General features: G+C 49.3%; 55 non-coding genes across 55 annotated transcripts in view; all 55 read right to left on the reverse strand.

The window, feature by feature from the left end:
- Positions 1–58, reverse strand: part of trnav-aac (transfer RNA valine (anticodon AAC)) — a 73-nt gene extending 15 nt beyond the window's left edge. The window contains exon 1 of the tRNA in view: positions 1–58. This exon is cut by the window's left edge and continues 15 nt beyond it. This is a non-coding gene — a tRNA (tRNA-Val).
- A 256-nt stretch (positions 59–314) lies between these two features.
- On the reverse strand, positions 315–387 carry trnav-cac (transfer RNA valine (anticodon CAC)). Its single transcript has one exon. It is a non-coding gene; the product is annotated as a tRNA-Val (tRNA).
- A 93-nt stretch (positions 388–480) lies between these two features.
- On the reverse strand, positions 481–553 carry trnav-aac (transfer RNA valine (anticodon AAC)). Its single transcript has one exon. It is a non-coding gene; the product is annotated as a tRNA-Val (tRNA).
- Positions 554–792: 239 nt separating this feature from the next.
- Positions 793–865, reverse strand: trnav-cac (transfer RNA valine (anticodon CAC)). Its single transcript has one exon. It is a non-coding gene; the product is annotated as a tRNA-Val (tRNA).
- Positions 866–958: 93 nt separating this feature from the next.
- Positions 959–1,031, reverse strand: trnav-aac (transfer RNA valine (anticodon AAC)). Its single transcript has one exon. It is a non-coding gene; the product is annotated as a tRNA-Val (tRNA).
- Positions 1,032–1,124: 93 nt separating this feature from the next.
- On the reverse strand, positions 1,125–1,197 carry trnav-aac (transfer RNA valine (anticodon AAC)). The gene has a single exon. It is a non-coding gene; the product is annotated as a tRNA-Val (tRNA).
- A 235-nt stretch (positions 1,198–1,432) lies between these two features.
- trnav-uac (transfer RNA valine (anticodon UAC)) lies at positions 1,433–1,505 on the reverse strand. The gene has a single exon. It is a non-coding gene; the product is annotated as a tRNA-Val (tRNA).
- A 261-nt stretch (positions 1,506–1,766) lies between these two features.
- Positions 1,767–1,839, reverse strand: trnav-cac (transfer RNA valine (anticodon CAC)). The gene has a single exon. It is a non-coding gene; the product is annotated as a tRNA-Val (tRNA).
- Positions 1,840–1,932: 93 nt separating this feature from the next.
- Positions 1,933–2,005, reverse strand: trnav-aac (transfer RNA valine (anticodon AAC)). The gene has a single exon. It is a non-coding gene; the product is annotated as a tRNA-Val (tRNA).
- A 256-nt stretch (positions 2,006–2,261) lies between these two features.
- trnav-cac (transfer RNA valine (anticodon CAC)) lies at positions 2,262–2,334 on the reverse strand. Its single transcript has one exon. It is a non-coding gene; the product is annotated as a tRNA-Val (tRNA).
- Positions 2,335–2,427: 93 nt separating this feature from the next.
- trnav-aac (transfer RNA valine (anticodon AAC)) lies at positions 2,428–2,500 on the reverse strand. Its single transcript has one exon. It is a non-coding gene; the product is annotated as a tRNA-Val (tRNA).
- A 235-nt stretch (positions 2,501–2,735) lies between these two features.
- trnav-uac (transfer RNA valine (anticodon UAC)) lies at positions 2,736–2,808 on the reverse strand. Its single transcript has one exon. It is a non-coding gene; the product is annotated as a tRNA-Val (tRNA).
- Positions 2,809–3,069: 261 nt separating this feature from the next.
- trnav-cac (transfer RNA valine (anticodon CAC)) lies at positions 3,070–3,142 on the reverse strand. The gene has a single exon. It is a non-coding gene; the product is annotated as a tRNA-Val (tRNA).
- A 93-nt stretch (positions 3,143–3,235) lies between these two features.
- Positions 3,236–3,308, reverse strand: trnav-aac (transfer RNA valine (anticodon AAC)). Its single transcript has one exon. It is a non-coding gene; the product is annotated as a tRNA-Val (tRNA).
- Positions 3,309–3,564: 256 nt separating this feature from the next.
- On the reverse strand, positions 3,565–3,637 carry trnav-cac (transfer RNA valine (anticodon CAC)). Its single transcript has one exon. It is a non-coding gene; the product is annotated as a tRNA-Val (tRNA).
- Positions 3,638–3,730: 93 nt separating this feature from the next.
- On the reverse strand, positions 3,731–3,803 carry trnav-aac (transfer RNA valine (anticodon AAC)). The gene has a single exon. It is a non-coding gene; the product is annotated as a tRNA-Val (tRNA).
- Positions 3,804–4,038: 235 nt separating this feature from the next.
- trnav-uac (transfer RNA valine (anticodon UAC)) lies at positions 4,039–4,111 on the reverse strand. Its single transcript has one exon. It is a non-coding gene; the product is annotated as a tRNA-Val (tRNA).
- Positions 4,112–4,372: 261 nt separating this feature from the next.
- On the reverse strand, positions 4,373–4,445 carry trnav-cac (transfer RNA valine (anticodon CAC)). Its single transcript has one exon. It is a non-coding gene; the product is annotated as a tRNA-Val (tRNA).
- A 431-nt stretch (positions 4,446–4,876) lies between these two features.
- Positions 4,877–4,949, reverse strand: trnav-aac (transfer RNA valine (anticodon AAC)). The gene has a single exon. It is a non-coding gene; the product is annotated as a tRNA-Val (tRNA).
- Positions 4,950–5,205: 256 nt separating this feature from the next.
- Positions 5,206–5,278, reverse strand: trnav-cac (transfer RNA valine (anticodon CAC)). Its single transcript has one exon. It is a non-coding gene; the product is annotated as a tRNA-Val (tRNA).
- A 93-nt stretch (positions 5,279–5,371) lies between these two features.
- On the reverse strand, positions 5,372–5,444 carry trnav-aac (transfer RNA valine (anticodon AAC)). Its single transcript has one exon. It is a non-coding gene; the product is annotated as a tRNA-Val (tRNA).
- Positions 5,445–5,679: 235 nt separating this feature from the next.
- Positions 5,680–5,752, reverse strand: trnav-uac (transfer RNA valine (anticodon UAC)). Its single transcript has one exon. It is a non-coding gene; the product is annotated as a tRNA-Val (tRNA).
- A 261-nt stretch (positions 5,753–6,013) lies between these two features.
- trnav-cac (transfer RNA valine (anticodon CAC)) lies at positions 6,014–6,086 on the reverse strand. Its single transcript has one exon. It is a non-coding gene; the product is annotated as a tRNA-Val (tRNA).
- A 93-nt stretch (positions 6,087–6,179) lies between these two features.
- Positions 6,180–6,252, reverse strand: trnav-aac (transfer RNA valine (anticodon AAC)). Its single transcript has one exon. It is a non-coding gene; the product is annotated as a tRNA-Val (tRNA).
- A 235-nt stretch (positions 6,253–6,487) lies between these two features.
- trnav-uac (transfer RNA valine (anticodon UAC)) lies at positions 6,488–6,560 on the reverse strand. Its single transcript has one exon. It is a non-coding gene; the product is annotated as a tRNA-Val (tRNA).
- Positions 6,561–6,821: 261 nt separating this feature from the next.
- trnav-cac (transfer RNA valine (anticodon CAC)) lies at positions 6,822–6,894 on the reverse strand. Its single transcript has one exon. It is a non-coding gene; the product is annotated as a tRNA-Val (tRNA).
- Positions 6,895–6,987: 93 nt separating this feature from the next.
- Positions 6,988–7,060, reverse strand: trnav-aac (transfer RNA valine (anticodon AAC)). The gene has a single exon. It is a non-coding gene; the product is annotated as a tRNA-Val (tRNA).
- Positions 7,061–7,294: 234 nt separating this feature from the next.
- trnav-cac (transfer RNA valine (anticodon CAC)) lies at positions 7,295–7,367 on the reverse strand. The gene has a single exon. It is a non-coding gene; the product is annotated as a tRNA-Val (tRNA).
- Positions 7,368–7,460: 93 nt separating this feature from the next.
- Positions 7,461–7,533, reverse strand: trnav-aac (transfer RNA valine (anticodon AAC)). The gene has a single exon. It is a non-coding gene; the product is annotated as a tRNA-Val (tRNA).
- A 93-nt stretch (positions 7,534–7,626) lies between these two features.
- On the reverse strand, positions 7,627–7,699 carry trnav-aac (transfer RNA valine (anticodon AAC)). Its single transcript has one exon. It is a non-coding gene; the product is annotated as a tRNA-Val (tRNA).
- Positions 7,700–7,934: 235 nt separating this feature from the next.
- Positions 7,935–8,007, reverse strand: trnav-uac (transfer RNA valine (anticodon UAC)). Its single transcript has one exon. It is a non-coding gene; the product is annotated as a tRNA-Val (tRNA).
- A 261-nt stretch (positions 8,008–8,268) lies between these two features.
- Positions 8,269–8,341, reverse strand: trnav-cac (transfer RNA valine (anticodon CAC)). Its single transcript has one exon. It is a non-coding gene; the product is annotated as a tRNA-Val (tRNA).
- A 93-nt stretch (positions 8,342–8,434) lies between these two features.
- On the reverse strand, positions 8,435–8,507 carry trnav-aac (transfer RNA valine (anticodon AAC)). Its single transcript has one exon. It is a non-coding gene; the product is annotated as a tRNA-Val (tRNA).
- A 256-nt stretch (positions 8,508–8,763) lies between these two features.
- On the reverse strand, positions 8,764–8,836 carry trnav-cac (transfer RNA valine (anticodon CAC)). Its single transcript has one exon. It is a non-coding gene; the product is annotated as a tRNA-Val (tRNA).
- A 93-nt stretch (positions 8,837–8,929) lies between these two features.
- Positions 8,930–9,002, reverse strand: trnav-aac (transfer RNA valine (anticodon AAC)). The gene has a single exon. It is a non-coding gene; the product is annotated as a tRNA-Val (tRNA).
- Positions 9,003–9,237: 235 nt separating this feature from the next.
- trnav-uac (transfer RNA valine (anticodon UAC)) lies at positions 9,238–9,310 on the reverse strand. The gene has a single exon. It is a non-coding gene; the product is annotated as a tRNA-Val (tRNA).
- Positions 9,311–9,571: 261 nt separating this feature from the next.
- trnav-cac (transfer RNA valine (anticodon CAC)) lies at positions 9,572–9,644 on the reverse strand. Its single transcript has one exon. It is a non-coding gene; the product is annotated as a tRNA-Val (tRNA).
- A 241-nt stretch (positions 9,645–9,885) lies between these two features.
- On the reverse strand, positions 9,886–9,958 carry trnav-aac (transfer RNA valine (anticodon AAC)). The gene has a single exon. It is a non-coding gene; the product is annotated as a tRNA-Val (tRNA).
- A 730-nt stretch (positions 9,959–10,688) lies between these two features.
- On the reverse strand, positions 10,689–10,761 carry trnav-uac (transfer RNA valine (anticodon UAC)). Its single transcript has one exon. It is a non-coding gene; the product is annotated as a tRNA-Val (tRNA).
- A 261-nt stretch (positions 10,762–11,022) lies between these two features.
- On the reverse strand, positions 11,023–11,095 carry trnav-cac (transfer RNA valine (anticodon CAC)). The gene has a single exon. It is a non-coding gene; the product is annotated as a tRNA-Val (tRNA).
- Positions 11,096–11,496: 401 nt separating this feature from the next.
- On the reverse strand, positions 11,497–11,569 carry trnav-cac (transfer RNA valine (anticodon CAC)). Its single transcript has one exon. It is a non-coding gene; the product is annotated as a tRNA-Val (tRNA).
- A 259-nt stretch (positions 11,570–11,828) lies between these two features.
- Positions 11,829–11,901, reverse strand: trnav-aac (transfer RNA valine (anticodon AAC)). Its single transcript has one exon. It is a non-coding gene; the product is annotated as a tRNA-Val (tRNA).
- A 256-nt stretch (positions 11,902–12,157) lies between these two features.
- Positions 12,158–12,230, reverse strand: trnav-cac (transfer RNA valine (anticodon CAC)). Its single transcript has one exon. It is a non-coding gene; the product is annotated as a tRNA-Val (tRNA).
- A 93-nt stretch (positions 12,231–12,323) lies between these two features.
- Positions 12,324–12,396, reverse strand: trnav-aac (transfer RNA valine (anticodon AAC)). Its single transcript has one exon. It is a non-coding gene; the product is annotated as a tRNA-Val (tRNA).
- A 235-nt stretch (positions 12,397–12,631) lies between these two features.
- On the reverse strand, positions 12,632–12,704 carry trnav-uac (transfer RNA valine (anticodon UAC)). The gene has a single exon. It is a non-coding gene; the product is annotated as a tRNA-Val (tRNA).
- Positions 12,705–12,965: 261 nt separating this feature from the next.
- On the reverse strand, positions 12,966–13,038 carry trnav-cac (transfer RNA valine (anticodon CAC)). Its single transcript has one exon. It is a non-coding gene; the product is annotated as a tRNA-Val (tRNA).
- Positions 13,039–13,439: 401 nt separating this feature from the next.
- trnav-cac (transfer RNA valine (anticodon CAC)) lies at positions 13,440–13,512 on the reverse strand. Its single transcript has one exon. It is a non-coding gene; the product is annotated as a tRNA-Val (tRNA).
- A 259-nt stretch (positions 13,513–13,771) lies between these two features.
- trnav-aac (transfer RNA valine (anticodon AAC)) lies at positions 13,772–13,844 on the reverse strand. Its single transcript has one exon. It is a non-coding gene; the product is annotated as a tRNA-Val (tRNA).
- A 256-nt stretch (positions 13,845–14,100) lies between these two features.
- On the reverse strand, positions 14,101–14,173 carry trnav-cac (transfer RNA valine (anticodon CAC)). Its single transcript has one exon. It is a non-coding gene; the product is annotated as a tRNA-Val (tRNA).
- Positions 14,174–14,266: 93 nt separating this feature from the next.
- On the reverse strand, positions 14,267–14,339 carry trnav-aac (transfer RNA valine (anticodon AAC)). The gene has a single exon. It is a non-coding gene; the product is annotated as a tRNA-Val (tRNA).
- Positions 14,340–14,574: 235 nt separating this feature from the next.
- trnav-uac (transfer RNA valine (anticodon UAC)) lies at positions 14,575–14,647 on the reverse strand. The gene has a single exon. It is a non-coding gene; the product is annotated as a tRNA-Val (tRNA).
- A 261-nt stretch (positions 14,648–14,908) lies between these two features.
- On the reverse strand, positions 14,909–14,981 carry trnav-cac (transfer RNA valine (anticodon CAC)). The gene has a single exon. It is a non-coding gene; the product is annotated as a tRNA-Val (tRNA).
- A 401-nt stretch (positions 14,982–15,382) lies between these two features.
- Positions 15,383–15,455, reverse strand: trnav-uac (transfer RNA valine (anticodon UAC)). The gene has a single exon. It is a non-coding gene; the product is annotated as a tRNA-Val (tRNA).
- Positions 15,456–15,716: 261 nt separating this feature from the next.
- trnav-cac (transfer RNA valine (anticodon CAC)) lies at positions 15,717–15,789 on the reverse strand. The gene has a single exon. It is a non-coding gene; the product is annotated as a tRNA-Val (tRNA).
- A 93-nt stretch (positions 15,790–15,882) lies between these two features.
- Positions 15,883–15,955, reverse strand: trnav-aac (transfer RNA valine (anticodon AAC)). The gene has a single exon. It is a non-coding gene; the product is annotated as a tRNA-Val (tRNA).
- Positions 15,956–16,073: the final 118 nt, after the last annotated feature.

Here is a 16,073-nt window from a genome sequence, read left to right on the forward strand (position 1 = left end):
TCGAACCGAGGACCTTTCGCGTGTTAGGCGAACGTGATGACCACTACACTACAGAAACCTCACAACGGCCCTCGGGTGCTTTTTCAAAGACAGGATCGTCCCATGATCTGCCCCGCAAGCAGAGCGAGAGAGAGGGAGAGAGAGACCGTCTGTGTAAATTCCACAAACAACAGGAGAGCGCACATTCAGAATGACAGTCTGCATAGAGCTCCTTTTTACGATTGCCTTCAGCCAGCTAAAAGGTAAGGTCTTTGGAGCATGGACATCCTCTTACTGGAGAGCCATTTCAGCATGTGTCTTAAAAAACCTCCGTTTGTTTCCGCCCAGTTTCGAACTGGGGACCTTTCGCGTGTGAGGCGAACGTGATAACCACTACACTACGGAAACCTGTCAGGTGCGGCCACCGAGAGAAGACTTAAAAGAGTGCTAAATCCTCCTAGCGTCGCAAACAGTGCATATTTTCTGTCAAAAGCCAAGCGCTGTTTCTGCTCGGTTTCGAACCGAGGACCTTTCGCGTGTTAGGCGAACGTGATGACCACTACACTACAGAAACCTCACATTGCTCGCCGGTGCTTTTTCGAACACAGGATCGTCCCATGATCTGCCCCGCAAGCAGAGCAGAGTGACAGTCAATGCAAATTCCACAAACAGGACAGAGCTCCTTCGGCATGACAGTCTGCCTAGAGCTCCTTAGTACGATTGCCATCACCCAGCTCAAAAGTAAGGTCTTTGGAGCGTGGACATCCTCTTACTGGAGAGCCATTTCAGCATGTGTCTTAAAAAACCTCAGTTTGTTTCCGCCCAGTTTCGAACTGGGGACCTTTCGCGTGTGAGGCGAACGTGATAACCACTACACTACGGAAACCTGTCGCGTGCTGCCACCGAGAGAAGACTTAAAAGAGTGCTAAATCCTCCTAGCGTCGCAAACAGTGCATATTTTCTGTCAAAAGCCAAGCGCTGTTTCTGCTCGGTTTCGAACCGAGGACCTTTCGCGTGTTAGGCGAACGTGATGACCACTACACTACAGAAACCTGTCACGTGCGGCCACCGAGAGAAGACTTAAAAGAGTGCTAAATCCTCCTAGCGTCGCAAACAGTGCATATTTTCTGTCAAAAGCCAAGCGCTGTTTCTGCTCGGTTTCGAACCGAGGACCTTTCGCGTGTTAGGCGAACGTGATGACCACTACACTACAGAAACCTCACATTGCTCGCCGGTGCTTTTTCGAACACAGGATCGTCCCATGATCTGCCCCGCGAGCAGAGTGACAGTCAATGCAAATTCCACAAACAGGACAGAGCTCCTTCGGCATGACAGTCTGCCTAGAGCTCCTTAGTACGATTGCCATCACCCAGCTCAAAAGTAAGGACTCTGTAGCGTGGACATCCTCTTACTGGAGAGCCATTTTAGAATGTATATTTCAAAAACCTCCACTTGTTTCCGCCCAGTTTCGAACTGGGGACCTTTCGCGTGTAAAGCGAACGTGATAACCACTACACTACGGAAACCTGAGGGCGAATGCATTCCGATCGTTTTTAGCGCACGCTTGTCGACAACGACTGAAACGACAGACTGAGCAGTGCTCTTAAACCGGCAAAGGGCTGCTACTTTTAGTAGCAAACCAACTGTTTTGCCATTACAGGAGACCTCACTGGTCGTTTGTTTTATTTTCGTTCTCTTTTGAAGAGTTTACACCGCAAATTGCGCAGCAAGAGTGCCGATCTGCTCAAAAGAAATCCCCTCAGGAAATTTTGGCAAAAGCGACTCACTGTTTCCGCCCAGTTTCGAACTGGGGACCTTTCGCGTGTGAGGCGAACGTGATAACCACTACACTACGGAAACCTGTCAGGTGCGGCCACCGAGAGAAGACTTAAAAGAGTGCTAAATCCTCCTAGCGTCGCAAACAGTGCATATTTTCTGTCAAAAGCCAAGCGCTGTTTCTGCTCGGTTTCGAACCGAGGACCTTTCGCGTGTTAGGCGAACGTGATGACCACTACACTACAGAAACCTCACAACGGCCCTCGGGTGCTTTTTCAAAGACAGGATCGTCCCATGATCTGCCCCGCAAGCAGAGCGAGAGAGAGGGAGAGAGAGACCGTCTGTGTAAATTCCACAAACAACAGGAGAGCGCACATTCAGAATGACAGTCTGCATAGAGCTCCTTATTACGATTGCCTTCAGCCAGCTAAAAGGTAAGGTCTTTGGAGCATGGACATCCTCTTACTGGAGAGCCATTTCAGCATGTGTCTTAAAAAACCTCCGTTTGTTTCCGCCCAGTTTCGAACTGGGGACCTTTCGCGTGTGAGGCGAACGTGATAACCACTACACTACGGAAACCTGTCACGTGCGGTTACCGAGAGAAGACTTAAAAGAGTGCTAAATCCTCCTAGCGTCGCAAACAGTGCATATTTTCTGTCAAAAGCCAAGCGCTGTTTCTGCTCGGTTTCGAACCGAGGACCTTTCGCGTGTTAGGCGAACGTGATGACCACTACACTACAGAAACCTCACATTGCTCGCCGGTGCTTTTTCGAACACAGGATCGTCCCATGATCTGCCCCGCGAGCAGAGTGACAGTCAATGCAAATTCCACAAACAGGACAGAGCTCCTTCGGCATGACAGTCTGCCTAGAGCTCCTTAGTACGATTGCCATCACCCAGCTCAAAAGTAAGGACTCTGTAGCGTGGACATCCTCTTACTGGAGAGCCATTTTAGAATGTATATTAAAAAAACCTCCACTTGTTTCCGCCCAGTTTTGAACTGGGGACCTTTCGCGTGTAAAGCGAACGTGATAACCACTACACTACGGAAACCTGAGGGCGAATGCATTCCGATCGTTTTTAGCGCACGCTTGTCGACAACGACTGAAACGACAGACTGAGCAGTGCTCTTAAACCGGCAAAGGGCTGCTACTTTTAGTAGCAAACCAACTGTTTTGCCATTACAGGAGACCTCACTGGTCGTTTGTTTTATTTTCGTTCTCTTTTGAAGAGTTTACACCGCAAATTGCGCAGCAAGAGTGCCGATCTGCTCAAAAGAAATCCCCTCAGGAAATTTTGGCAAAAGCGACTCACTGTTTCCGCCCAGTTTCGAACTGGGGACCTTTCGCGTGTGAGGCGAACGTGATAACCACTACACTACGGAAACCTGTCAGGTGCGGCCACCGAGAGAAGACTTAAAAGAGTGCTAAATCCTCCTAGCGTCGCAAACAGTGCATATTTTCTGTCAAAAGCCAAGCGCTGTTTCTGCTCGGTTTCGAACCGAGGACCTTTCGCGTGTTAGGCGAACGTGATGACCACTACACTACAGAAACCTCACAACGGCCCTCGGGTGCTTTTTCAAAGACAGGATCGTCCCATGATCTGCCCCGCAAGCAGAGCGAGAGAGAGGGAGAGAGAGACCGTCTGTGTAAATTCCACAAACAACAGGAGAGCGCACATTCAGAATGACAGTCTGCATAGAGCTCCTTTGTACGATTGCCTTCACCCAGCTAAAAGGTAAGGTCTTTGGAGCGTGGACATCCTCTTACTGGAGAGCCATTTCAGCATGTGTCTTAAAAAACCTCAGTTTGTTTCCGCCCAGTTTCGAACTGGGGACCTTTCGCGTGTGAGGCGAACGTGATAACCACTACACTACGGAAACCTGTCGCGTGCTGCCACCGAGAGAAGACTTAAAAGAGTGCTAAATCCTCCTAGCGTCGCAAACAGTGCATATTTTCTGTCAAAAGCCAAGCGCTGTTTCTGCTCGGTTTCGAACCGAGGACCTTTCGCGTGTTAGGCGAACGTGATGACCACTACACTACAGAAACCTCACATTGCTCGCCGGTGCTTTTTCGAACACAGGATCGTCCCATGATCTGCCCCGCGAGCAGAGTGACAGTCAATGCAAATTCCACAAACAGGACAGAGCTCCTTCGGCATGACAGTCTGCCTAGAGCTCCTTAGTACGATTGCCATCACCCAGCTCAAAAGTAAGGACTCTGTAGCGTGGACATCCTCTTACTGGAGAGCCATTTTAGAATGTATATTTCAAAAACCTCCACTTGTTTCCGCCCAGTTTCGAACTGGGGACCTTTCGCGTGTAAAGCGAACGTGATAACCACTACACTACGGAAACCTGAGGGCGAATGCATTCCGATCGTTTTTAGCGCACGCTTGTCGACAACGACTGAAACGACAGACTGAGCAGTGCTCTTAAACCGGCAAAGGGCTGCTACTTTTAGTAGCAAACCAACTGTTTTGCCATTACAGGAGACCTCACTGGTCGTTTGTTTTATTTTCGTTCTCTTTTGAAGAGTTTACACCGCAAATTGCGCAGCAAGAGTGCCGATCTGCTCAAAAGAAATCCCCTCAGGAAATTTTGGCAAAAGCGACTCACTGTTTCCGCCCAGTTTCGAACTGGGGACCTTTCGCGTGTGAGGCGAACGTGATAACCACTACACTACGGAAACCTGTCACGTGCGGTTACCGAGAGAAGACTAAAAAGAGTGCTAAATCCTCCTAGCGTCGCAAACAGTGCATATTTTCTGTCAAAAGCCAAGCGCTGTTTCTGCTCGGTTTCGAACCGAGGACCTTTCGCGTGTGAGACGAACGTGATAACCACTACACTACAGAAACCTGTCAGACAGCCACCGAGAGAAGGAGAGCGCACAAATGAGTGCTAATCCTCTCTGCGTCGCAAGAGCCATTTCAGCATATCTGTCAAAATCCAAGCGCTGTTTCTGCTCGGTTTCGAACTGGGGACCTTTCGCGTGTGAGGCGAACGTGATAACCACTACACTACGGAAACCTGTCGCGTGCTGCCACCGAGAGAAGACTTAAAAGAGTGCTAAATCCTCCTAGCGTCGCAAACAGTGCATATTTTCTGTCAAAAGCCAAGCGCTGTTTCTGCTCGGTTTCGAACCGAGGACCTTTCGCGTGTTAGGCGAACGTGATGACCACTACACTACAGAAACCTCACAACGGCCCTCGGGTGCTTTTTCAAAGACAGGATCGTCCCATGATCTGCCCCGCAAGCAGAGCGAGAGAGAGGGAGAGAGAGACCGTCTGTGTAAATTCCACAAACAACAGGAGAGCGCACATTCAGAATGACAGTCTGCATAGAGCTCCTTATTACGATTGCCATCACCCAGCTCAAAAGTAAGGTCTTTGGAGCGTGGACATCCTCTTACTGGAGAGCCATTTCAGCATGTGTCTTAAAAAACCTCCGTTTGTTTCCGCCCAGTTTCGAACTGGGGACCTTTCGCGTGTGAGGCGAACGTGATAACCACTACACTACGGAAACCTGTCGCGTGCTGCCACCGAGAGAAGACTTAAAAGAGTGCTAAATCCTCCTAGCGTCGCAAACAGTGCATATTTTCTGTCAAAAGCCAAGCGCTGTTTCTGCTCGGTTTCGAACCGAGGACCTTTCGCGTGTTAGGCGAACGTGATGACCACTACACTACAGAAACCTCACATTGCTCGCCGGTGCTTTTTCGAACACAGGATCGTCCCATGATCTGCCCCGCGAGCAGAGTGACAGTCAATGCAAATTCCACAAACAGGACAGAGCTCCTTCGGCATGACAGTCTGCCTAGAGCTCCTTAGTACGATTGCCATCACCCAGCTCAAAAGTAAGGACTCTGTAGCGTGGACATCCTCTTACTGGAGAGCCATTTTAGAATGTATATTTCAAAAACCTCCACTTGTTTCCGCCCAGTTTCGAACTGGGGACCTTTCGCGTGTAAAGCGAACGTGATAACCACTACACTACGGAAACCTGAGGGCGAATGCATTCCGATCGTTTTTAGCGCACGCTTGTCGACAACGACTGAAACGACAGACTGAGCAGTGCTCTTAAACCGGCAAAGGGCTGCTACTTTTAGTAGCAAACCAACTGTTTTGCCATTACAGGAGACCTCACTGGTCGTTTGTTTTATTTTCGTTCTCTTTTGAAGAGTTTACACCGCAAATTGCGCAGCAAGAGTGCCGATCTGCTCAAAAGAAATCCCCTCAGGAAATTTTGGCAAAAGCGACTCACTGTTTCCGCCCAGTTTCGAACTGGGGACCTTTCGCGTGTGAGGCGAACGTGATAACCACTACACTACGGAAACCTGTCAGGTGCGGCCACCGAGAGAAGACTTAAAAGAGTGCTAAATCCTCCTAGCGTCGCAAACAGTGCATATTTTCTGTCAAAAGCCAAGCGCTGTTTCTGCTCGGTTTCGAACCGAGGACCTTTCGCGTGTTAGGCGAACGTGATGACCACTACACTACAGAAACCTCACATTGCTCATCGGTGCTTTTTCGAACACAGGATCATCCCATGATCTGCCCCGCGAGCAGAGTGACAGTCAATGCAAATTCCACAAACAGGACAGAGCTCCTTCGGCATGACAGTCTGCCTAGAGCTCCTTAGTACGATTGCCATCACCCAGCTCAAAAGTAAGGACTCTGTAGCGTGGACATCCTCTTACTGGAGAGCCATTTTAGAATGTATATTTCAAAAACCTCCACTTGTTTCCGCCCAGTTTCGAACTGGGGACCTTTCGCGTGTAAAGCGAACGTGATAACCACTACACTACGGAAACCTGAGGGCGAACGCATTCCGATCGTTTTTAGCGCACGCTTGTAGACAACGACTGAAACGACAGACTGAGCAGTGCTCTTAAACCGGCAAAGGGCTGCTACTTTTAGTAGCAAACCAACTGTTTTGCCATTACAGGAGACCTCACTGGTCGTTTGTTTTATTTTCGTTCTCTTTTGAAGAGTTTACACCGCAAATTGCGCAGCAAGAGTGCAGATCTGCTCAAAAGAAATCCCCTCAGGAAATTTTGGCAAAAGCGACTCACTGTTTCCGCCCAGTTTCGAACTGGGGACCTTTCGCGTGTGAGGCGAACGTGATAACCACTACACTACGGAAACCTGTCAGGTGCGGCCACCGAGAGAAGACTTAAAAGAGTGCTAAATCCTCCTAGCGTCGCAAACAGTGCATATTTTCTGTCAAAAGCCAAGCGCTGTTTCTGCTCGGTTTCGAACCGAGGACCTTTCGCGTGTTAGGCGAACGTGATGACCACTACACTACAGAAACCTCACAACGCTCGAAATAGCTATTTCGAACACAGGATCATCCCATGATCTGCCCCGCGAGCAGAGTGACAGTCAATGCAAATTCCACAAACAGGACAGAGCTCCTTCGGCATGACAGTCTGCCTAGAGCTCCTTAGTACGATTGCCATCACCCAGCTCAAAAGTAAGGTCTTTGGAGCGTGGACATCCTCTTACTGGAGAGCCATTTCAGCATGTGTCTTAAAAAACCTCAGTTTGTTTCCGCCCAGTTTCGAACTGGGGACCTTTCGCGTGTGAGGCGAACGTGATAACCACTACACTACGGAAACCTGTCGCGTGCTGCCACCGAGAGAAGACTTAAAAGAGTGCTAAATCCTCCTAGCGTCGCAAACAGTGCATATTTTCTGTCAAAAGCCAAGCGCTGTTTCTGCTCGGTTTCGAACCGAGGACCTTTCGCGTGTTAGGCGAACGTGATGACCACTACACTACAGAAACCTGTCACGTGCGGCCACCGAGAGAAGACTTAAAAGAGTGCTAAATCCTCCTAGCGTCGCAAACAGTGCATATTTTCTGTCAAAAGCCAAGCGCTGTTTCTGCTCGGTTTCGAACCGAGGACCTTTCGCGTGTTAGGCGAACGTGATGACCACTACACTACAGAAACCTCACATTGCTCGCCGGTGCTTTTTCGAACACAGGATCGTCCCATGATCTGCCCCGCGAGCAGAGTGACAGTCAATGCAAATTCCACAAACAGGACAGAGCTCCTTCGGCATGACAGTCTGCCTAGAGCTCCTTAGTACGATTGCCATCACCCAGCTCAAAAGTAAGGACTCTGTAGCGTGGACATCCTCTTACTGGAGAGCCATTTTAGAATGTATATTTCAAAAACCTCCACTTGTTTCCGCCCAGTTTCGAACTGGGGACCTTTCGCGTGTAAAGCGAACGTGATAACCACTACACTACGGAAACCTGAGGGCGAATGCATTCCGATCGTTTTTAGCGCACGCTTGTCGACAACGACTGAAACGACAGACTGAGCAGTGCTCTTAAACCGGCAAAGGGCTGCTACTTTTAGTAGCAAACCAACTGTTTTGCCATTACAGGAGACCTCACTGGTCGTTTGTTTTATTTTCGTTCTCTTTTGAAGAGTTTACACCGCAAATTGCGCAGCAAGAGTGCCGATCTGCTCAAAAGAAATCCCCTCAGGAAATTTTGGCAAAAGCGACTCACTGTTTCCGCCCAGTTTCGAACTGGGGACCTTTCGCGTGTGAGGCGAACGTGATAACCACTACACTACGGAAACCTGTCAGGTGCGGCCACCGAGAGAAGACTTAAAAGAGTGCTAAATCCTCCTAGCGTCGCAAACAGTGCATATTTTCTGTCAAAAGCTAAGCGCTGTTTCTGCTCGGTTTCGAACCGAGGACCTTTCGCGTGTTAGGCGAACGTGATGACCACTACACTACAGAAACCTCACAACGGCCCTCGGGTGCTTTTTCAAAGACAGGATCGTCCCATGATCTGCCCCGCAAGCAGAGCGAGAGAGAGGGAGAGAGAGACCGTCTGTGTAAATTCCACAAACAACAGGAGAGCGCACATTCAGAATGACAGTCTGCATAGAGCTCCTTATTACGATTGCCTTCAGCCAGCTAAAAGGTAAGGACTTTGGAGCATGGACATCCTCTTACTGGACAGCCATTTCAGCATGTGTCTTAAAAAACCTCCGTTTGTTTCCGCCCAGTTTCGAACTGGGGACCTTTCGCGTGTGAGGCGAACGTGATAACCACTACACTACGGAAACCTGTCAGGTGCTGCCACCGAGAGAAGACTTAAAAGAGTGCTAAATCCTCCTAGCGTCGCAAACAGTGCATATTTTCTGTCAAAAGCCAAGCGCTGTTTCTGCTCGGTTTCGAACCGAGGACCTTTCGCGTGTTAGGCGAACGTGATGACCACTACACTACAGAAACCTCACATTGCTCGCCGGTGCTTTTTCGAACACAGGATCGTCCCATGATCTGCCCCGCGAGCAGAGTGACAGTCAATGCAAATTCCACAAACAGGACAGAGCTCCTTCGGCATGGCAGTCTGCCTACAGCTCCTTGGTACGATGGCCTTCACCGGTCTCAAAAGTAAGGACTTTGTAGCGTGGACATCCTCTTACTGGAGAGCCATTTTAGAATGTATATTAAAAACAACTCCACTTGTTTCCGCCCAGTTTTGAACTGGGGACCTTTCGCGTGTAAAGCGAACGTGATAACCACTACACTACGGAAACCTGAGGGCGAATGCATTCCGATCGTTTTTAGCGCACGCTTGTCGACAACGACTGAAACGACAGACTGAGCAGTGCTCTTAAACCGGCAAAGGGCTGCTACTTTTAGTAGCAAACCAACTGTTTTGCCATTACAGGAGACCTCACTGGTCGTTTGTTTTATTTTCGTTCTCTTTTGAAGAGTTTACACCGCAAATTGCGCAGCAAGAGTGCCGATCTGCTCAAAAGAAATCCCCTCAGGAAATTTTGGCAAAAGCGACTCACTGTTTCCGCCCAGTTTCGAACTGGGGACCTTTCGCGTGTGAGGCGAACGTGATAACCACTACACTACGGAAACCTTTTGAGACAGAAGACAAAAGAGTGCTAAATCCGCGTCGCAAACAGTGCATATTTTCTGTCAAAAGCCAAGCGCTGTTTCTGCTCGGTTTCGAACCGAGGACCTTTCGCGTGTGAGGCGAACGTGATAACCACTACACTACGGAAACCTGTCAGGTGCGGCCACCGAGAGAAGACTTAAAAGAGTGCTAAATCCTCCTAGCGTCGCAAACAGTGCATATTTTCTGTCAAAAGCCAAGCGCTGTTTCTGCTCGGTTTCGAACCGAGGACCTTTCGCGTGTTAGGCGAACGTGATGACCACTACACTACAGAAACCTCACAACGGCCCTCGGGTGCTTTTTCAAAGACAGGATCGTCCCATGATCTGCCCCGCAAGCAGAGCGAGAGAGAGGGAGAGAGAGACCGTCTGTGTAAATTCCACAAACAACAGGAGAGCGCACATTCAGAATGACAGTCTGCATAGAGCTCCTTTTTACGATTGCCTTCAGCCAGCTAAAAGGTAAGGTCTTTGGAGCGTGGACATCCTCTTACTGGAGAGCCATTTCAGCATGTGTCTTAAAAAACCTCCGTTTGTTTCCGCCCAGTTTCGAACTGGAGACTTTTCGCGTGTGAGGCGAACGTGATAACCACTACACTACGGAAACCTGTCGCGTGCTGCCACCGAGAGAAGACTTAAAAGAGTGCTAAATCCTCCTAGCGTCGCAAACAGTGCATATTTTCTGTCAAAAGCCAAGCGCTGTTTCTGCTCGGTTTCGAACCGAGGACCTTTCGCGTGTTAGGCAAACGTGATGACCACTACACTACAGAAACCTCACATTGCTCGCCGGTGCTTTTTCGAACACAGGATCGTCCCATGATCTGCCCCGCGAGCAGAGTGACAGTCAATGCAAATTCCACAAACAGGACAGAGCTCCTTCGGCATGACAGTCTGCCTAGAGCTCCTTAGTACGATTGCCATCACCCAGCTCAAAAGTAAGGACTCTGTAGCGTGGACATCCTCTTACTGGAGAGCCATTTTAGAATGTATATTTCAAAAACCTCCACTTGTTTCCGCCCAGTTTCGAACTGGGGACCTTTCGCGTGTAAAGCGAACGTGATAACCACTACACTACGGAAACCTGAGGGCGAATGCATTCCGATCGTTTTTAGCGCACGCTTGTCGACAACGACTGAAACGACAGACTGAGCAGTGCTCTTAAACCGGCAAAGGGCTGCTACTTTTAGTAGCAAACCAACTGTTTTGCCATTACAGGAGACCTCACTGGTCGTTTGTTTTATTTTCGTTCTCTTTTGAAGAGTTTACACCGCAAATTGCGCAGCAAGAGTGCCGATCTGCTCAAAAGAAATCCCCTCAGGAAATTTTGGCAAAAGCGACTCACTGTTTCCGCCCAGTTTCGAACTGGGGACCTTTCGCGTGTGAGGCGAACGTGATAACCACTACACTACGGAAACCTGTCAGGTGCGGCCACCGAGAGAAGACTTAAAAGAGTGCTAAATCCTCCTAGCGTCGCAAACAGTGCATATTTTCTGTCAAAAGCCAAGCGCTGTTTCTGCTCAGTTTCGAACCGAGGACCTTTCGCGTGTTAGGTGAACGTGATGACCACTACACTACAGAAACCTCACATTGCTCATCGGTGCTTTTTCGAACACAGGATCATCCCATGATCTGCCCCGCGAGCAGAGTGACAGTCAATGCAAATTCCACGAACAGGACAGAGCTCCTTCGGCATGACAGTCTGCCTAGAGCTCCTTAGTACGATTGCCATCACCCAGCTCAAAAGTAAGGACTCTGTAGCGTGGACATCCTCTTACTGGAGAGCCATTTTAGAATGTATATTTCAAAAACCTCCACTTGTTTCCGCCCAGTTTCGAACTGGGGACCTTTCGCGTGTGAGGCGAACGTGATAACCACTACACTACGGAAACCTGTCAGGTGCGGCCACCGAGAGAAGACTTAAAAGAGTGCTAAATCCTCCTAGCGTCGCAAACAGTGCATATTTTCTGTCAAAAGCCAAGCGCTGTTTCTGCTCGGTTTCGAACCGAGGACGTTTCGCGTGTGAGGCGAACGTGATAACCACTACACTACGGAAACCTGTCAGGTGCGGCCACCGAGAGAAGACTTAAAAGAGTGCTAAATCCTCCTAGCGTCGCAAACAGTGCATATTTTCTGTCAAAAGCCAAGCGCTGTTTCTGCTCGGTTTCGAACCGAGGACCTTTCGCGTGTTAGGCGAACGTGATGACCACTACACTACAGAAACCTCACAACGGCCCTCGGGTGCTTTTTCAAAGACAGGATCGTCCCATGATCTGCCCCGCAAGCAGAGCGAGAGAGAGGGAGAGAGAGACCGTCTGTGTAAATTCCACAAACAACAGGAGAGCGCACATTCAGAATGACAGTCTGCATAGAGCTCCTTATTACGATTGCCATCACCCAGCTCAAAAGTAAGGTCTTTGGAGCGTGGACATCCTCTTACTGGAGAGCCATTTCAGCATGTGTCTTAAAAAACCTCAGTTTGTTTCCGCCCAGTTTCGAACTGGGGACCTTTCGCGTGTGAGGCGAACGTGATAACCACTACACTACGGAAACCTGTCGCGTGCTGCCACCGAGAGAAGACTTAAAAGAGTGCTAAATCCTCCTAGCGTCGCAAACAGTGCATATTTTCTGTCAAAAGCCAAGCGCTGTTTCTGCTCGGTTTCGAACCGAGGACCTTTCGCGTGTTAGGCGAACGTGATGACCACTACACTACAGAAACCTCACATTGCTCGCCGGTGCTTTTTCGAACACAGGATCGTCCCATGATCTGCCCCGCGAGCAGAGTGACAGTCAATGCAAATTCCACAAACAGGACAGAGCTCCTTCGGCATGACAGTCTGCCTAGAGCTCCTTAGTACGATTGCCATCACCCAGCTCAAAAGTAAGGACTCTGTAGCGTGGACATCCTCTTACTGGAGAGCCATTTTAGAATGTATATTTCAAAAACCTCCACTTGTTTCCGCCCAGTTTCGAACTGGGGACCTTTCGCGTGTAAAGCGAACGTGATAACCACTACACTACGGAAACCTGAGGGCGAATGCATTCCGATCGTTTTTAGCGCACGCTTGTCGACAACGACTGAAACGACAGACTGAGCAGTGCTCTTAAACCGGCAAAGGGCTGCTACTTTTAGTAGCAAACCAACTGTTTTGCCATTACAGGAGACCTCACTGGTCGTTTGTTTTATTTTCGTTCTCTTTTGAAGAGTTTACACCGCAAATTGCGCAGCAAGAGTGCCGATCTGCTCAAAAGAAATCCCCTCAGGAAATTTTGGCAAAAGCGACTCACTGTTTCCGCCCAGTTTCGAACTGGGGACCTTTCGCGTGTGAGGCGAACGTGATAACCACTACACTACGGAAACCTGTCAGGTGCGGCCACCGAGAGAAGACTTAAAAGAGTGCTAAATCCTCCTAGCGTCGCAAACAGTGCATATTTTCTGTCAAAAGCCAAGCGCTGTTTCTGCTCGGTTTCGAACCGAGGACCTTTCGCGTGTTAGGTGAACGTGATGACCACTACACTACAGAAACCTCACATTGCTCATCGGTGCTTTTTCGAACACAGGATCATCCCATGATCTGCTCCGCGAGCAGAGTGACAGTCAATGCAAATTCCACGAACAGGACAGAGCTCCTTCGGCATGACAGTCTGCCTAGAGCTCCTTAGTACGATTGCCATCACCCAGCTCAAAAGTAAGGACTCTGTAGCGTGGACATTCTCTTACTGGAGAGCCATTTTAGAATGTATATTTCAAAAACCTCCACTTGTTTCCGCCCAGTTTCGAACTGGGGACCTTTCGCGTGTGAGGCGAACGTGATAACCACTACACTACGGAAACCTGTCAGGTGCGGCCACCGAGAGAAGACTTAAAAGAGTGCTAAATCCTCCTAGCGTCGCAAACAGTGCATATTTTCTGTCAAAAGCCAAGCGCTGTTTCTGCTCGGTTTCGAACCGAGGACGTTTCGCGTGTGAGGCGAACGTGATAACCACTACACTACGGAAACCTGTCAGGTGCGGCCACCGAGAGAAGACTTAAAAGAGTGCTAAATCCTCCTAGCGTCGCAAACAGTGCATATTTTCTGTCAAAAGCCAAGCGCTGTTTCTGCTCGGTTTCGAACCGAGGACCTTTCGCGTGTTAGGCGAACGTGATGACCACTACACTACAGAAACCTCACAACGGCCCTCGGGTGCTTTTTCAAAGACAGGATCGTCCCATGATCTGCCCCGCAAGCAGAGCGAGAGAGAGGGAGAGAGAGACCGTCTGTGTAAATTCCACAAACAACAGGAGAGCGCACATTCAGAATGACAGTCTGCATAGAGCTCCTTTTTACGATTGCCTTCAGCCAGCTAAAAGGTAAGGTCTTTGGAGCGTGGACATCCTCTTACTGGAGAGCCATTTCAGCATGTGTCTTAAAAAACCTCCGTTTGTTTCCGCCCAGTTTCGAACTGGGGACCTTTCGCGTGTGAGGCGAACGTGATAACCACTACACTACGGAAACCTGTCACGTGCGGCTACCGAGAGAAGACTTAAAAGAGTGCTAAATCCTCCTAGCGTCGCAAACAGTGCATATTTTCTGTCAAAAGCCAAGCGCTGTTTCTGCTCGGTTTCGAACCGAGGACCTTTCGCGTGTTAGGCGAACGTGATGACCACTACACTACAGAAACCTCACATTGCTCGCCGGTGCTTTTTCGAACACAGGATCGTCCCATGATCTGCCCCGCGAGCAGAGTGACAGTCAATGCAAATTCCACAAACAGGACAGAGCTCCTTCGGCATGACAGTCTGCCTAGAGCTCCTTAGTACGATTGCCATCACCCAGCTCAAAAGTAAGGACTCTGTAGCGTGGACATCCTCTTACTGGAGAGCCATTTTAGAATGTATATTTCAAAAACCTCCACTTGTTTCCGCCCAGTTTCGAACTGGGGACCTTTCGCGTGTAAAGCGAACGTGATAACCACTACACTACGGAAACCTGAGGGCGAATGCATTCCGATCGTTTTTAGCGCACGCTTGTCGACAACGACTGAAACGACAGACTGAGCAGTGCTCTTAAACCGGCAAAGGGCTGCTACTTTTAGTAGCAAACCAACTGTTTTGCCATTACAGGAGACCTCACTGGTCGTTTGTTTTATTTTCGTTCTCTTTTGAAGAGTTTACACCGCAAATTGCGCAGCAAGAGTGCCGATCTGCTCAAAAGAAATCCCCTCAGGAAATTTTGGCAAAAGCGACTCACTGTTTCCGCCCAGTTTCGAACTGGGGACCTTTCGCGTGTGAGGCGAACGTGATAACCACTACACTACGGAAACCTGTCAGGTGCGGCCACCGAGAGAAGACTTAAAAGAGTGCTAAATCCTCCTAGCGTCGCAAACAGTGCATATTTTCTGTCAAAAGCCAAGCGCTGTTTCTGCTCGGTTTCGAACCGAGGACCTTTCGCGTGTTAGGTGAACGTGATGACCACTACACTACAGAAACCTCACATTGCTCATCGGTGCTTTTTCGAACACAGGATCATCCCATGATCTGCCCCGCGAGCAGAGTGACAGTCAATGCAAATTCCACGAACAGGACAGAGCTCCTTCGGCATGACAGTCTGCCTAGAGCTCCTTAGTACGATTGCCATCACCCAGCTCAAAAGTAAGGACTCTGTAGCGTGGACATTCTCTTACTGGAGAGCCATTTTAGAATGTATATTTCAAAAACCTCCACTTGTTTCCGCCCAGTTTCGAACTGGGGACCTTTCGCGTGTAAAGCGAACGTGATAACCACTACACTACGGAAACCTGAGGGCGAACGCATTCCGATCGTTTTTAGCGCACGCTTGTAGACAACGACTGAAACGACAGACTGAGCAGTGCTCTTAAACCGGCAAAGGGCTGCTACTTTTAGTAGCAAACCAACTGTTTTGCCATTACAGGAGACCTCACTGGTCGTTTGTTTTATTTTCGTTCTCTTTTGAAGAGTTTACACCGCAAATTGCGCAGCAAGAGTGCCGATCTGCTCAAAAGAAATCCCCTCAGGAAATTTTGGCAAAAGCGACTCACTGTTTCCGCCCAGTTTCGAACTGGGGACCTTTCGCGTGTGAGGCGAACGTGATAACCACTACACTACGGAAACCTGTCAGGTGCGGCCACCGAGAGAAGACTTAAAAGAGTGCTAAATCCTCCTAGCGTCGCAAACAGTGCATATTTTCTGTCAAAAGCCAAGCGCTGTTTCTGCTCGGTTTCGAACCGAGGACCTTTCGCGTGTTAGGCGAACGTGATGACCACTACACTACAGAAACCTCACAACGGCCCTCGGGTGCTTTTTCAAAGACAGGATCGTCCCATGATCTGCCCCGCAAGCAGAGCGAGAGAGAGGGAGAGAGAGACCGTCTGTGTAAATTCCACAAACAACAGGAG

The sequence above is a fragment of the Chanodichthys erythropterus genome, chromosome 4 (genome assembly GCF_024489055.1).
Source record: "Chanodichthys erythropterus isolate Z2021 chromosome 4, ASM2448905v1, whole genome shotgun sequence".
In the NCBI taxonomy this organism is placed as follows: Eukaryota; Metazoa; Chordata; class Actinopteri; order Cypriniformes; family Xenocyprididae; genus Chanodichthys; species Chanodichthys erythropterus.